Source organism: Bos taurus, chromosome 16, assembly GCF_002263795.3.
Source record: "Bos taurus isolate L1 Dominette 01449 registration number 42190680 breed Hereford chromosome 16, ARS-UCD2.0, whole genome shotgun sequence".
Classification (NCBI taxonomy): domain Eukaryota; kingdom Metazoa; phylum Chordata; class Mammalia; order Artiodactyla; family Bovidae; genus Bos; species Bos taurus.
In genome coordinates, this window is record NC_037343.1 from 18,982,133 (window position 1) to 18,999,562 (window position 17,430).

General features: G+C 39.1%; 1 protein-coding gene and 1 pseudogene across 1 annotated transcript in view; both read right to left on the reverse strand.

Annotated features, from left to right (window-relative positions):
* Positions 1-17,430, reverse strand: part of USH2A (usherin) — a 923,574-nt gene that overhangs the window by 89,800 nt on the left and 816,344 nt on the right. The gene's annotated exons all lie outside the window — the stretch shown is intronic.
* On the reverse strand, positions 8,408-9,523 carry LOC780987 (sorting nexin-24-like; annotated as a pseudogene).

Consider the following 17,430-nt stretch of genomic DNA (forward strand, 5'->3'; position numbering starts at 1 on the left):
AGAAGACAAACTTTTGATTATCAAAGGAGAAAGGCATGAGGAATAAATTAGTTTGGGATTAGCAGAAAAACTATATATAAAAAAGAGAAACAACAAGGGCCTACTGTATAGTACAGGAAATTATACTCAATATTTTGATATAAAATATAATGGAAAATAATCTGAAAAAGAAGATGTGTATATATACACATACATATATACATATACTAACATATATATACAAATAAATATATACATAAAACTGAGTACTTTACTGTACACCATAAGCTAACACAACACTATAAATCAACTATACCTCAACAAAAAATGTGTGTGTGTGTGTGTGTGTGTGTGTGTGTGTGTTAGTCACTCAGTTGTGTCTGACTCTTTGTGACCCCATGGACTGTAGCCCGCCAGACTCCTCTGTCCATGGAATTCTCCAGGCAAGAGTACTGGAGTGGGTTGCCATTTCCTTCTCCAGGGGATCTTCCCTATCCAGGGATTGAACCCAGGTCTCCCACATTGCAGGCAGATTCTTTACCATCTGAGTTACCAAATAAAGGAATAATAAAAAAAGACCACTTTGGTTGCTGTGTGGAACATTTATGTAGGGGGTTGTATTAGTCTACTCAGGCTGCCATAATAGAAATACCATGCATGCTAGGTCATTTCAGTCATGTCCAACTCTGTGCGACCCCATGGACTGTAGCCAACCAGGCTTCTCCATCCATGGGATTTTCCAGGCAAGAGTACTGGAGTGGGTTGCCATTTCCTTCTCCAGGGGAATCTTCCTGATCCAGGAACTGAACCCAGGTCTCCTGCATTGCAGGCAGACACTTTACTGTCTGAGCCACCAGGGAAGTTGTCATACCTAGTGTAAAAAGGGCTTTACACGCATTATCTCATTTCATCTGCATGACAAAGCTCTGAAAGTGGTAAGGAAACTGAGGCTTAGGTAAGTAATTTGCCCAGAGTCACAGTGCTAACAAATGGCATGGTTATGTTTTATTTCTGTACTATTCTCAGTTCAAATGTCCTTGTCAACTGCATCCACAGTCCTAATGTTTTGGTCCTAGGACCCCTATTTTTAAAAAATAATAAGGATCCCTAAAAGCTTTAGTTTCTGTGCTTTATATATCCTAACATTTGCTATATAAAAAATTAAAATTGAGAAAATATTAAGAAGCATATATTCTACTAGCCAGCAGAGAGAAAACATCATTACATACTTGGAAAACTCCACTGTGCACTTTGAGGAGATGAGACTGAAAAAGACATATAATGTCCTCATATCAATTATCAAAATATTTTTGACCTAGTAGATTTCCTGAAAAAGTTTCTGGGACTCTAAGGGGTTCATGAACTACATTGTGATACCACTTAACTACATTATACTCTGCTTTAATTGACCAATTAAAGTACCAATTAAAGATTAATCAAAGATTTGTTTGAACTTTTATGCAGTGAAAGAAGGAGTCTTATACTTCTAACTTTTGATAGACACACTCATAATACTTGTGATTAAATATGAAGTATCCATGTATACATAAGTCCTATTAGTAAAACTTTTAATTAGGGTTAAAGAGTCAAAAAATTATAACTGGACTATACTTCAACTGCCTAATTTTATGATTGAAACTAAAGTCCAAATGGCATAAATTACCTGTATAAGATCTTACAATCCATCAGTACCAGATTTGCAATTGAACTTGAGCTTCCCAACTCATACATATACACTCTTTTCAATTAAAATTAAAACTATTTGTTTGAAACAAGTTGTCCCAAATTTCTTTGTAATAAGTATTACCACCTGTGAAAGAGAATGGGCTTGTATTTATTCATAGATGTACTTCCTTTATTAATTGGTCTTCTGTATTGTATCTGTCTGTTCACTTGTTTGTCCATCTACTACAAAGTGAATGAAATGTTTTGCATCAGGAGTGTTTCCTAACCTTGCTCTACTCTAGTTTCCTCATACATGAAAAAGGAACAGTAATGGTACCTATCTTTTTCAGTTTGTAAATTTTAGTGAGTTATATCTTAGAATAGTTTTTGATATGTAGGGTATTTAATAAGTGCTAGATTTTATTATTAGTATCTTAAACATCTAAAAGATACTTCTATCCATAAGACACTCAATAAATATCCTGGAAGTTATAAAAGAATAAAAGGTTGATTCTCAAGCAATGGAGAGCTAACAAGGTATTTTTAGTGCATACTACCCTGGCTCAGAAGCAGAGACATTACTTTGCCAACAAAGGTCCATCTAGTCAAGGCTATGGTTTTTCCAGTAGTTATGTATGGATGGGAGAATTGGGAATATAAATAAAGCTGAGCACTGAAGAATTGATGCTTTTGAACTGTGGTGTTGGAGAAGACTCTTGAGAGTCCCTTGGACTGCAAGGAGATCCAACCAGTCCATTCTAAAGGAGATCGGTCCTGGGTGTTCTATGGAAGGAATGATGCTAAAGCTGAAACTCCAATACTTTGGCCACCTCATGTGAAGAGTTGACTCATTGGAAAAGACTCTGATGCTGGGAGGGATTGGGGCAGGAGGAGAAGGGGATGACAGAGGATGAAATGGCTGAATGGCATCACCGACTCGATGGACGTGAGTTTGAGTGAACTCCGGGAATTGGTGATGGACAGGGAGGCCTGGCGTGCTGCATTTCATGGGGCTGCAAAGAGTTGGACATGACTGAGCAACTGAAATGAACCCTGGCTCAGATGGAGACTATATGGAGAATGGTATGTTGAAAAAAGGCATAGTATCTTATAAATGTAAGTACATCTTTTAAGTTAAATTTATAAGCAATATCTCTGTAAATGTTTTCTGTGAAGACCTAGTAGGTACTGGAAAAATGTACATTGAAAAACTGAGAAAATTCTGCCTTGTTATTGACTTCAACTATTTGGTCTTTAGAAATTTATTTAAATATAAATGCATATATAAATTTACACGGAAATTTATTTACATCTAGATAGCATATTCAAAAGCAGAGACATTACTTTGCCAACAAAGGTTCGTCTAGTCAAGGCTATGGTTTTTCCAGTGGTCATGTATGGATGTGAGAGTTGGACTGTGAAGAAGGCTGACTGCCGAAGAATGGATGCTTTTGAACTGTGGTGTTGGAGAAGACTCTTGAGAGTCCTTTGGACTGCAAGGAGATCCAACCAGTCCATTCTGAAGGAGATCAGCCCTGGGATTTCTTTGGAAGGAATGATGCTAAATCTGAAACTCCAGTACTTTGGTCACCTCATGCGAAGAGTTGACTCATTGGAAAAGACTCTGATGCTGGGAGGGATTGGGGGCAGGAGGAGAAGGGGACGACAGAGGATGAGATGGCTGGATGGCATCATTGACTCGATGGACGTGAGTCTGAGTGAACTCCGGGTGATGGACAGGGAGGCCTGGTGTGCTGCAATTCATGGGGTCGCAAAGAGTCGGACACGACTGAGCAGCTGATCTGATCTGATCTGATCTGATACATATATGTGAGAGAAGGCAATGGCACCCCACTCCAGTACTCTTGCCTGGAAAATCCCATGGACGGAGGAGCCTGGTGGGCTGCAGTCCATGGGGTTGCTAAGAGTCGGACACGACTGAGTGACTTCACTTTCACTTTTCACTTTCATGCATTGGAGGAGGAAATGGCAACCCACTCCAGTGTTCTTGCCTGGAGAATCCCAGGGACGGCAGGGCCTGGTGGGCTGCCATCTATGGTGTCGCACAGAGTCGGACACGACTGAAGCGACTTAGCAGCAGCAGCAGCAGCAGCATACATATATGTATGGATCTTTCTTGGTAGCTCAGTGGTAAAGTATCCACCTGCAATTCAGGAAACACATGTTCAATCTCTGGGTCAGGAAGTTCCCCTAGAGAAGGCAATGACAACCCACTCCAATATTCTTGCCTGGGAAATCCCATGGACAGAGAAGCCTGGAGGGCTACAGTGCGTTGGGTCACAAAAGAGTCGGACGCAGCTTTATATATATGTACATATATATAAACTGGATTATCTAATAATGGGCATGATTTTTTTACTTTTACCTACAGGGCATTCAATATGATGCAGTTTTTGTCTTCTTACATATCTTGACTTTGGGGACTGAGCTGAAAAAGATAATATCTTTTTCCAATGAAGAACAAATAACACTATTAGGTAATATGGAACATTTACAAAGACAGTTTGTTAGTAATGCACTCAAAATGATATTTTTCAGAGGGTCTTGGGTATTAGGATGACAGATACTCATTCAGTCCTCGTGGGTCAGGTTATCCTTAGAAACAGAAAAATGTGAACAATTTTATGATAGTAAATGTAAAAGTTTACATAAAGTGGGAAATTCTAAAAAAACAGGAAAAATTAAACAACTGCACTCAAATACATTAATCAGCTTTAAAACAAAATGAAATAAAGTCCTGAATGAGCCTCTTACTCTAAAAAGGCCCAGGTCCAGAGAGTTTAACCAGGGAAGTTTTCTGTTACTGCTTTTTAACTAAATCTGCAACTGATAACTGATATTATATATGGGGGGGGGGGGCAGTTCCAGAAAATAGGTAAACTGGCCACATAAAAAAGTTTCTACATGTCTTAAGAAAATATCAAAATTGAACAAGAACATAATAAGAAAAATGTGTTTTCATAGATCAAAATCACTTGAGATGGAGTCACATTATTAATAAGTACTATCCAACATCACATTTAAAAGACATATTATGACTCTGTAGGATTTAGCCCTTAGAAAAGTTGATTAACATATGATCATTTTAATAGAATTAATAAAATCCATCACCCATTCATGATAAAACCTCTTAGCCAGGTAAAAATGGAAGAAATTATCCTTAATCTGATAAAAATTTACTAAAATCATACAGTAAATTATATTTAAAGTCCTAGAAATCTTATGATCAATATAACAATCAGGTAAGACAGGGTAAGACAGATGCCCTCCATTCATTTATTGTACTGATAATTCTAGGCAATGCTACACCAAAAAAAAAAAAAACCATTCTCTGATGTAAATCATATCAGTGTTACCTTAGGTCAGTTTCCCAAGGCAATAGAAATATAAGCAAAAATAAACACATGGGACTTAACCAAACTTATAATCTTTTGCACAGAAAAGAAAACTATAGACAAAATAAAGACAACCTATGGACTGTGAGAAAATATGCAAATTAAATGCTGATAAAGGCCTAATTTCAAAAAGATACACATAGTTCATACAATCAAGCAACAAAAATCAAACAACCTAATCGAAAAATGGGTAGATGACCTAAACAGATATTTCTCCAAAGAGGATGTGCAGATGGCCAATAGTCACATGAAAAGATGCTCATCATTGTGAATTATTAGGGAAATGCAAATCAAAACTACAGTGAGGTACCACCTCACAGTGCTCAGGATAGTATCATTAAAAAATCTACAAATAACAAAATGCTGGAGAGGGTTTGGAGAAAAAGGAACCCTCATACACTGTTGGTGGGAATGTAAATTGATACAGCCACTCTGCAGACAAGTATGGAGGTTCCTTAAAAAACTAAAAATAAAGCCACCATGCTGCTGCTGCTAAGTCACTTCAGTCGTGTCTGACTCTGTGCGACCCCATAGACGGCAGCCCACCAGGCCCCTCTGTCCCTGGGATTCTCCAGGCAAGAACACTGGAGTGGGTTGCCATTTCCTTCTCCAATGCATGAAAGTGAAAAGTGAAAATGAAGTTGCTTAGTTGTGCCCGACTCTTAGCGACCCCATGGGCTGCAGCCTACCAGGCTCTCCCATCCACGGGATTCTCCAGGTAGGAGTACTGGAGTGGGTTGCCATTGCCGTCTCTGAAAGCTACCATATGATCCAGCAATTCCATTCTTGGGCATATATCCAGACAAAACCATAAGTCAAAAAAATACATGCAATCTATAACAACACTACTTATAGTAGCCAAGACACAGAAGCAACCTAAATATAAACTGACAGATGAATAGACAAAGCAGATGTGGTATACATAGACAATGAAATACTACTCAACCATGGAAAGAATGAAATAATGCCATTTGCAGCAACATGGATGGAGCTAGAGATTAGCATACTAAGTAAAAGAGAAAAACACCATATAATATCACTGATATATGAAATCTAAAATACAACACAAATGAACCTATCTACAAAATAGAAACAGACTCACAAACACAGCGAACAGGCCTGTGGTTGCTGAGGGTGAGGGGAATAGGATAAGGATGGATTGGGAATTTGGGATTAGCAGATGCAAACTATTAAATTTAGAACGGAAAAACAAGAAGGTCCTACTGTGTAGTATACTATATTCAATATCCTGTAATAAACTATAATGGAAAAGAATATGAAAAATAATGTATATATATATAACTGAATCACTGTTATACAACAGGAATGAACAAAACATCATGAATTAAGAATTTCAATAAATTTTTTTTAAGTTTTTTAATTTTATTTTTAAACTTTACAATATTGTATTAGTTTTGCCAAATATCGAAATGAATCCACCACAGGTATACATTTAAAATTTATTTTATTATATGGAATAAAATAAATTTTTAAAATATTCATCATGGAGTATACCTCCTTTCTTTGAATCCTTGGATTCAAAGGAGTCCAAGACACACTGTTATTTTATGTATCCCCAAGAAAGAAAAAAATGCTTCCAATTGAATGAAGATACAATGCTCTTTTATCGCTTAGAATTTTTGTCTTATACATGTGGAAAGGTACCTTGAGACTTGCATTTTTTTGTTGTTGTTGAAAGAGGAAGAGTGAAAAAGTTGGCTTAAAGCTCAACATTCAGAAAACTAAGATCATGGCATCTGGTGCCATCACTTCATGGGAAATAGATGGGGAAACAGTGGAAACTGTCAGACTTTATTTTTCTGGGCTCCAAAATCACTGCAGATGGTGACTGCAGCCATGAAATTAAAAGACGCTTACTCCTTGGAAGGAAAGTTATGACCAACCTAGATAACATATGGAAAAGCAGAGACATTTACTTTGCCAACAAAGGTCCATCTAGTTAAGGCTATGGTTTTTCCAGTGGTCATGGAATGTGAGAGTTGGACTATAAAGAAAACTGAGCACCGAAGAATTGATGCTTTTGAACTGTGGTGTTGGAGAAGACTCTTGAGAGTCCCTTGGACTGCAAGGAGATCCAACCAGTCCATTCTGAAGGAGATCAGCCCTGGGATTTCTTTGGAAGGACTGATGCTGAAGCTGAAACTCCAATACTTTGGCCACCTCATGCGAAGAGTTGACTCATTGGAAAAGACCCTGATGCTGGGAGGGATTGGGGGCAGGAGGAGAAGGGGACAACAGAGGATGAGATGGCTGGATGGCATCACTGACTCAATGGACATGAGTCTGAGTGAATTCCGGGAGTTGGTGATGGACAGGGAGGCCTGGCGTGCTGCGATTCATAGGGTTGCAAAGAGTTGGACACGACTGAGCAACTGAACTGAACTGAGGCTCTCATGTCTTTCTGTGTATACAATAAATAACTTCATTTTAATGCTAAATTATAGTGTAATCTTTCTTTTTTTGGTTCTTCATTTTTATTTAACCCAAAATAGCTAATGACAAAAACACTTAAAAAATATCTCCAACACTTGACTATTCAGTCATTTTTGGTTGATGACCCTTGATTATTCAGTCCTTACTTGCTTCCATATGTATTAACACATCTAGCATAAATACATCACCAAGAGTTTGCAGCAAGCTTTAAATCTGTATGTTTAGAGCCTAGTCAAAAACCATGATTTACTTATTAGTTTTGAATTTAAATACTTTTCTCCCACACAGAAGCTTATTAATCTAATAATCATAAATAAGCTAGCTATTAATTAGTTTTCAAGGAAATGACCAAAGATAGCACACATATACAGGCTGCATATATGCTTTTATTCTTTATTAGTCAAAATCTGAATGTCTGTAAGATTTACAGTGGAGGTGCATCATAAACCCATTTAATTTATATTAATTCAACGTATGAGGTCAGTGAAAAGGAAATGATAAGCAAAAAGGAAAATAACAATCAATCTGGCAATTATACCACCTATTCAATGAATGGATACCCTTGAGTAAACCGAGATGAGTGTTGTCAATCTGGTGTTCCCTCAGCTACTGTCAGTTCACATGTACCTTTTATAGGGCAAGCATCTTGCAAGGGTAAGTATAATTCTAGCATTTAAAGGTTAGTACTTCTTCTATAAAATAGTCCCTAAACAAGCACCAACAACTTTAATTGGTCTTCAACTGAAGAAACAGTTCTCTCTTCCAACATGGGAGGAAAAACTGGCTGTCATGGATGGAGATTTCCGATATGGCACCATTCTAAAGGGCTTTCAAGGTCAGTCTTGATACCTCAGTCTACTTTATGGGCTGACATTGGAAGTAAATCCCTGCATATGATGCAACTCCACTGTAATGCAAATTAAAATGCCGAGATTTTTTAAATGCCCTAGTATGGTCAGTATAATTTCATTTCCAGTTTAGTTCCTTCCTCACATTTAGCAGTGCGTTTCTGTAATGCTCTCCTGGTGCCAGCATTTCAGAATGTTATCTATCACTGGCTGAGAAAAATCTCACGATGAAAAGATTAGTGTGTCATAGAATCTGAACAAAAAAAATCTACCAAAGCTGATCAGTCTCATAACGATTCAGGGTAAGATTTTCAATTAGCAAATGGTGTGATTGAAGTGGAGAGTAACTGTTCTGCTACACTTGGAGGTCCCAAAGATGTTCTTTAGTCTTCTTTTCTGGGATTTCTAAATTGGCAGCTACATTCTACTTCTTAAACATTTGGCCTTAACCTCAGCACCACCCCGATTTGGTTTCTATTTTAAAAGCACCATTCCAATGGAAATGTCCCTGCTCTGAATTAAGCTGGGACTGTGAATTTTACCATTAGCAAGAGAGAACTGTTATGTCATAGAGTTTAGGTTAATTTGGTAGGTATCAATTTCCTTGACTACGACTTCAAAACCAGCTTCAGCTTCTTCTAGCCATGGATGATTTCTACCTGGGTTGTAGATGAGGGTAAAATATCCCATGGAGAACTTCTTCAGTAACCACATTTGGAAAATCACTGGCTGTAAGCAAGACGTATGGATCCCTGAGAACAGCAGCACCGGCTGGTGGAACAGTTTGCTTTACTCTTCAGACTCTGTCTCATCAAAAGATCCACAAAACTCTGTCTTTGGTAGAGAGGGCAAATGTTGAACATTTAGGAAATCAAGAAATAGTTTGGGAAGTTCTTCATTTTCCAGAATGACAGCCTGTAAATAGGTTTCAAACCTTGTCATCGCTGTTCCAACATTTGGGATCCAGTTCCAAACATGTTTAGAAGGAATTTCTGGGGTTTTAATATCTTTCTTAAGCTTTTTGTGCAGGGCATGTAATTCGCTGTACCTTTTTTCAACAAAATGTTTTCTTCCATTCATTAGCACTTCTATCTTAAACACCGTGTATCCCTGCTCCAGGTCACTCTCCTCGTAGCAAAAGGACAGGATGTAGACCTTCATGGTCGCACCAGCTGGCTGACAGAGGGCCCATAGTATAATCTTTTTGAAGACATTTTAAGTGGCAATTAAACGCTACGTGTGTAGTACCGGCAGTGTAGGTAACTCAACTGAAGTGACAGGAGTGTGAATGGCATTGATCAAGTTCATCCAGACCCAGGAAATGACAAGTAGGTAATAACTGCCACTTACACTGATGGTAAGACTTAGTTGCATGTGGTTTCAGAGAGAGGTGGAGAAATGTGAAAAAATGTTCATCATAAAAATCAATGAGCTTTCTGTTCTTTGTTTTCCGAGTATCCTTCCTGAATAGAAGAGTGCGGCCTGCAACGCGGGAGACCTGGGTTTAATCCCTGCGTTGGGAAGATCCTCTGGAGAAGGGAAAGGCTACCCACTCCAGTATTCTGGCTTGGAGAATTCCATGGACTGTAAGGTTCATGGGGTTGCAAAGAGTCAGACATGACTGAGCGACTTTCACTTTCACCCTATGGTAAAAACCAGTGCATAACTTATAGTCCATTTATTTTAGAAAAGCGAACTGATTTGTTTTTGGTGACAATGATGGGACCAGAAAGCTAAAGCTGGCCTACTTAAAGGGCAGTCCAAACACACCGCCACTTTGGCTATAGTGCAACCAGCAATGGCACGAAATGAAAACCAGACTGGGAACTCACAAATGAGGCTGTGAGGGTGGTAACAAATGGAATACATTAGGACTTTTGTTGTGCATACAAAGCAGTGCAGAAAGACATATCTGACTACTACATTCAGTGCTGCTGCTTTCAAAGTGATTTGTAGCATATAGTCTATGTACTTTTCATCCTTTTCATAAATAGTTTCTCAAAGGGTTAAGACAGTGAGTACATGCTATAGGGTAAGCACTTTTCAAGTGCTTTATGTATATTAATCCTTAAAGCAATCTCATGAGATAGCACTGCTATTATCCTCATTTTCAGATAAGGAAATGGATGTAAAGTTGAAGCAAATAGTCCATGGTCATATAATTATGATTGTCTATGGCAGAAAGTGGAGAAGGCAATGGCACCCCACTCCAGTACTCTTGCCTGGAAAATCCCATGGATGGAGGAGCCTGGTAGGCTGCAGTCCATGGGGTCGCTAAGAGTCGGACACAACTGAGCGACTTCGCTTTCACTTTTCACTTTCATGCACTGGAGAAGGAAATGGCAGCCCACTCCAGTGTTCTTGCCTGGAGAATCCCAGGGATGGGGGAGCCTGGTGGCTGCCGTCTATGGGGTCACACAGAGTCGGACACGACTGAAGTGACTTAGCATAGCATAGCACAGCATGGCAGAAAGTGAAGAAGAACTAAAGAGCCTGATGAAAGTAAAAGAGGAGAGTGAAAGTAAAAGAGGAGAATGAAAAAGTTGGATTCAAGCTCAACATTCAGGAAACTGAGATCATGGCATCTGGTCCCATCACTTCATGGCAAATAGATGGGGAAACAGCAGCAGACTATTTTTTTGGGCTCCAAAATCATTGCAGATGGTGACTGCAGTCATGAAATAAAAAGATGTTTACTCCTTGGAAGACAAGTTATGACCAACATAGACAGCATATTAATAATAACAATAACCCTGTATACGAGACAGCAAAAGAGACACTGATGTATAGAACAGTCTTTTGGACTCTGTGGGAGAGGGAGAGGGTGGGATGATTTGGGAGAATGGCATTGAAATACGTATAATATCATATATGAAACAAGTCGCCAGTCCAGGTTCGATGCACAATACTGGATGCTTGGGTCTGGTGCACTGGGACGACCCAGAGGGATGGTATGGGGAGGGAGGAGGGAGGAGGGTTCAGGATGGGGAACATGTGTATACCTGTGGTGGATTCATTTCGATGTTTGGCAAAACCAATACAATATTGTAAAGTTTAAAAATAAAATAAAATTATTAAAAAAAAAGATATAAAAAAAACACTGCAATTTGCAAAAGAAATAATGTAAATATATTAAGTAAAGCTTTTTAAATTCCTTGAATCTTACATTTTGCAAAATCAAGTTTGAAGTTAGTTTATTGCTTATATTCTTTCTATTAAAATTCTCCAAAGTAAAATCGTCATGTGACTGTACAGCAATATATGAGATAAGGTTCTTGTGTTATGATTTGATTCCAAAGAGTACTGACTGAGTTCGTCTTTCAATCCTGTCTAATTTAAAATAAAGGATATTTTTAAACACTAAGAGAATATACTTGAATATGAATTATTATCTTTATAAAGTTAAATAGAGAATTAGCACCTTCATATTCCCTTTTCATCAGGTCTCTGAATATTTTAAAAGACAGCATTGTGGTGCATTTTACACCATTGTATTTTTTTTTAATTATTAAAAATAAAATACGAGAGGAAAAATAAAAAAATAAAAAGCAGAGACATTACTTTGCCAACCAAGGTTCATCTTGTCAAAGCTATAGTTTTTCCAGTAGCCATGTATGGATGTGAGAGTTGGACGATAAAGAAAGCTGAGTGCTGAAGAATTGATGCTTTTGAACTGTGGTGTTGGAGAAGACTCTTGAGAGTCCCTTGGATTGCAAGGAGATCCAACCAGTTCATCCTAAAGGAAATCAGTCCTGAATATTCATTAGACGGACTGATGCTGAAGTTGAAGCTTCAATACTTTGGCCACCTGATGGAAAGAACTGACTCATTTGAAAAGACCCCGATTGAAGGCAAGAGGAGAAGGGGACAACAGAGGATGAGATGGTTGGATGGCATCACCAACTCAATGGACATGAGTTTAAGCAAGCTCCAGGAGTTGGTGATGGACAGGGAAGCCTGGTGTGCCGCAGTCCATGGGGTCTCAAAGAGTCGGACACTACTGAGCAACTGAACTGAACTGATATAATTATAGGAGGCAGAACCAGGATTTGAGGGGAGGCATTCTGACTATAGAGTCCAGGCTCATAACCCTGAATATACCCCCAATAGTCCCACCAGATTTCAGAAGGTGGAAGCCAATCTACACTACTTGTCTATAAAGAAAGGGTCTCACTTCTTCCTTCCAGGCACCCAGAAAGACTTTCTCTGCTCTCTGACCTGTTTACTGCTCTGTTTTATGAAGAAGAATCTCAAGAGGAATCAAGGGGAATAGAAAGATTCAAAATAACACAGCTTTCAAAATAAACACAACTCCAATGATCTGCATGCAAGTCAGGAAAAGCAGATTTTATAAGACTAAACAATGATAACACTTGAGGCTAAGAAAAGATACTGCAAAGGTAGGTCATCTTCCAAAATTCACATGTGCCAGGCCCCAAGGGGTTAACTGTTACCAACAACCAGAGCCCAGGCAGTCAGGGCTTCCCAGGTGGCAGGAGCGGTAAAGAACCTGCCTACTGATGCAGGAGACATAAGAGATGAGGGTTTGATCCCAGGGTCGGGAAGATCCCCTGGAGAAGGGAATGGCAACCCACTCCAATATTCTTGACTGGAGAACCCCATGGACAGAGAAGTCCGGTGGGCTGCGGTCCATAGGACTGCAAAGAGTTAGACACGACTAAAGCTACTTGGCAGGCACGCAGCATGCAGGCAGTTTAGGCAGATGCTGGTGGCATACTTAAGCAGTTGTGACATGATTGCGTTGTTGCTTTGAAAACATTTTAGTATAATAGGATTTAAAATTTCCCCTTTTCTTTGGATTTTTCAGTTAATATTGGCATTAAATTAAAGCATTAAGTCAACTAGCTTAGTGCAAAGCAAATTATGTCAGGTTCAGCATTGAAGGCTTCACTATGGAATATCTATTGACTCAAGCTTATTAACTTGTAAATCCTCCTGTTTTAGATTATGATCTATTGATTATCTGCTTTTATTTGCGCTTTAAATGAATAAACAAAAAGAAATGATCACGGTTTAGTCATTACACCTTAAGAGAAAACGTACTTAAGCTAAGCATACTTAATTAAAAATAAAAACAACTTATATTTGTTCTGAGAGCCAGAAGTTGTGGTTCTTATTTTCATTGAGGCAAGTCAAAGATTGTTTTTAGACCGTTGGACAAAACAGAAAAAAAAAAGTTTCTCACTGAGGATAGACGGTGTGGTATGAGTTTGGCATCTTAAATGCATTATTAAAATTATTCTGCAATCTATTACTTTGCTTGCCCTGTTTTAGCAAAAAACCAAAAATGGTCTCTTTAATGCAAGAAGAAATTCTCTGAGAAGCCCTGTGACTAATGTCTGGGGAATGAGGTAAGCTCTGAGCGCCGAGGTCCCTTAATAAAAATAAAAGCAGTTAACTTAGAGTTAGAAGACCGCTCTGTCATTCATACTAGAGGGGACATTTGGCAAATTACCTACTTTTTATGAGTCTTGGTTTCTAACAGTTAATATATCTCTCATGGACTTTTTTAAGGATTAAACTGGATGATCTTCTGAAACAGCCTGGTATATAGTCGTTGTTCAGTCACTAAGTCATGTCCAACTCTTTGTGACCCCATGAACTGCAGTGCACCAGGCTTCCCTGTCCTTCACTATCTCCCAGAACTTGCTCAGAACTTCTTCAGTGTCCACTGAGTCAGTGATGCCATCCAACCACCTCATCCTCTGTCACTCCCTTCTCCTCTTGCCCTCAAGCTTTCCCAGCTGTTGCTGCTGCTAAGTCACTTCAGTTGTGTCCAATTCTGTGTGACCCCATAGATGGCAGCCCGCCAGGCTCCCCCGTCCCTGGGATTCTCCAGGCAAGAACACTGGAGTGGGTTGCCATTTCCTTCTCCAATGCAGGAAAGTGAAAAGTGAAAGTGAAGTTGCTCAGTCATGTCCGACTCTTAGCAATCCAATGGACCACAGCCTACCAGGCTCCTCTGTCCACGGGATTTTCCAGGCAAGAGTACTGGAGTTGGGTGCCATTGCCTTCTCTGACTTTCCCAGCATCAGGGCCTTTTCCAGTGAGTTGTCTCTTCAGGTGGCCAAAGTATTGGAGCTTCAGCTTCAGCATCAGTCCTTCCAATGAATATTCAGGTTTGATAGTTGATTTCCTTTAGGATTGACTGGCCTGACTTCCTTGCTGTCTAAGGGACTCTCAAGAGTCTTATCCAGCACCACAGTTCAAAAACATCAACTTTTTAGGTGCTCAGCCTTCTTTATGGTCCAGCTCACACATCCATACATGACTACTGGAAAGAGCACAGCCTTGACTACATGGACCTTTGTCAGCAAAGTGATGATTCTGCTTTTTAATACACTCCCTAGGTTTGTAACAGCTTTTCTTCCAAGGAACAGCATCTTTTAATTTTGTGGCTGCAGTCACCATTCGGAGTGATTTGGGAGCTCAAGAAAATGAAATATGACATTGTTTCCAGTTTTTCCCCATTTATTCACCATGAAGTGATGGGACCTGTTGCCATGATCTTCATTTGTTGAATGCTGAGTTTTAAGTCAGCTTTTTCACTCTCTTCTTTCACCTTCAACAAGAGGTTCTTTAGTTCCTCTTCACTTTCTGCCATTGAAGTGGTATCAGCTGCATATCTGAGGTTGTTTATATTTATTTCTCCTGACAGTCTTGATTCCAGTTTATGAGTCATCCAGCCCAACATTTTGCATGATGTACTCTGCATATAAGTTAAACAAGCAGGGTGACAATATATAGCCTTGATGTACTCCTTTCCCAATTTTGAACCAGTGTGTTTTTCCATATCCAGTTCTAACTGCTGCTTCTTGTCCTACATACAGGTTTCTCAGGAGGCAAGTAAGGTGGTCTGGTATTCCCATCTCTTTAAGAATTTTCCAAGTTTGTTGTGATCCACAGTCAAAGGCTTTAGCGTAATGAAGCAGAAGTAGATTTTTTTTTTTTTTAATTCTCTTGCTTTTTCTATGATCCAATCAGTGTTGGCAATTTGATCTCTTGTTTCTCTGCCTTTTCTAAATCCAGCTGGTACATCTGGAAGTTCTTGGTTCATGTACTACTGAAGCCTAGCTTGAAAGATGTTGAGCATAATCTTGCTAGCATGTGAAATGAGAATAATTGTACAGTAATTTGAACATTTTTGGCATTGCCTTCTTTTGGGAATGGAATGAAAACTGACCTTTTCCAGTCTTGTAGCCACTGCTGAGTTTTCCAAATTTGCTGGCATATTAAGTGCAATACTTTAATGGCATAATCTTTTAGGATTTGAAATATCTCAACTGGAATTCCATCACCTCCACTAGCTTTGTTCATAATGATTCTTCCTAAGGCCCACTTGACTTCACAATCCAGGATGTCTGCCTCTAGTTGAGTGATCACACCCATCATGGTTACCTGGGTCATTAAGACCTTTTTGTATAGTTCTTCTGTGTATTCTTGCCACTTCTACTTAATCTCTTCTGCTTCTGTTAGGTCTTTGCCATTTCTGACCTTTATTGTACCCATCTTTGCATGAAATGTTCCCTTGGTATCTCCAGTTTTATTAAAGAGAAGGCTAGTCTTTTGCATTCTATTGTTTTCTTCTATTTCTTGCATTGCTCACTGAAGAAGGCTTTCTTAACTCTCCTTGCTATTCTTTGGAACTCTGCATTCAGTTGGGTATGTTTTTCCCTTTCTTCTTTGTCTTGCCCTTTTTTTTTCTCAGCTATTTGTAAAACCTCCTCAGATAACCATTTTGCCTTGCTGCATTTCTTTTTTCTTGAGGATAGCTTTTGTCACCACCTCCTGTACAATGTTAGGAACCTTTGTCCATAGTCCTTCAGGACCTCTGTCTACCAGATCTAATTGTTGAATCTATTCATCACCTCCACTTTATAATCATAAGGGATTTGATTTAGGTCATACCTGAATGGCCTAGTGGTTTTCCCTACATTCTTCAATTTGAGTGAGCCTGAATTTTGCAATAATGAGCTTAAGATCTGTGCCATAGTCTGATCCAGGTCTTGTTTTTGCTAACTTTATAGAGCTTCTCCATCTTCAGCTACAAAGAATATAATCAATCTGATTTTGGTACTGACCATCTGGTGATGTCCATGTATACAGTTGTCTCTTGTGCTGCTAAAAGAAGGTGTTTGCTATGACCATTGTGTTCTCTTGCCAAAAGTCCGTTAGCCTTTGCCCTGCTTCATTTTCTACTCCAAGGCCAAACTTGCCTTTATGCCAAGTATCTCTTGACTTCTTAGTTTTGTATCCCAGTCCTCTATGAAGAAAAGTACATACACACACACACACATACACACACACACATACACACACATACATATTTAGTGTTAGTTCTAGGAGTTCTTGTAGGTCCTCACAGATCAGTCTTCATCTTCTTCAGCATTACTGGTAGGGGCATAGACTTGGATTACTGTGATGTTGAATGGTTTGCCTTGGAAACGAACTGAGATCATTCTGTCATTTTTGAGATTGTACCTAAATACTGCATTTAGGACTCTTTTGTTGACTATGAGGGCTACCCCATTTCTTCTAAGGGATTCTTGCCCACAGTAGTAGATATAATGGTCATCTGAATTAAATTCACCCATTCCTGGCCATTTTAGCTCGCTGATTCCTAAAATGTCAGTGTTCACTCTTGCCATCTCCTGTCTGACCACTTCCAATTTGCCTTGATTCATGGACCTAACATTCTGGGTTTCTAATATTGTTCTTTAGAGCATCGGGCTTTACTTGCACCACTGGACACAACCACAGCTGGGTGTTGTTTCTGCTTTGGCTCAGGCTCTTCATTCTTTCTGCAGCTATTCCTCCACCCTTCCCCAGTACTATATTGGACACCTACTGACCTGGGGGCTCATCCTTCAATGTCATATCTTTCTGCCTTTTCATACTGTTCATGGGGTTCAGTAAAAGTGCTCAGATCCTTGCTATCAGAAGCAGCTAAGGAAATGATTTGATTTCAAAGGGCACCTGTTTTTTATAATTGAAGTACACTTGATTTATTTATAAATTTGATTTTATGCTTTGTTTAAAGATCTCAC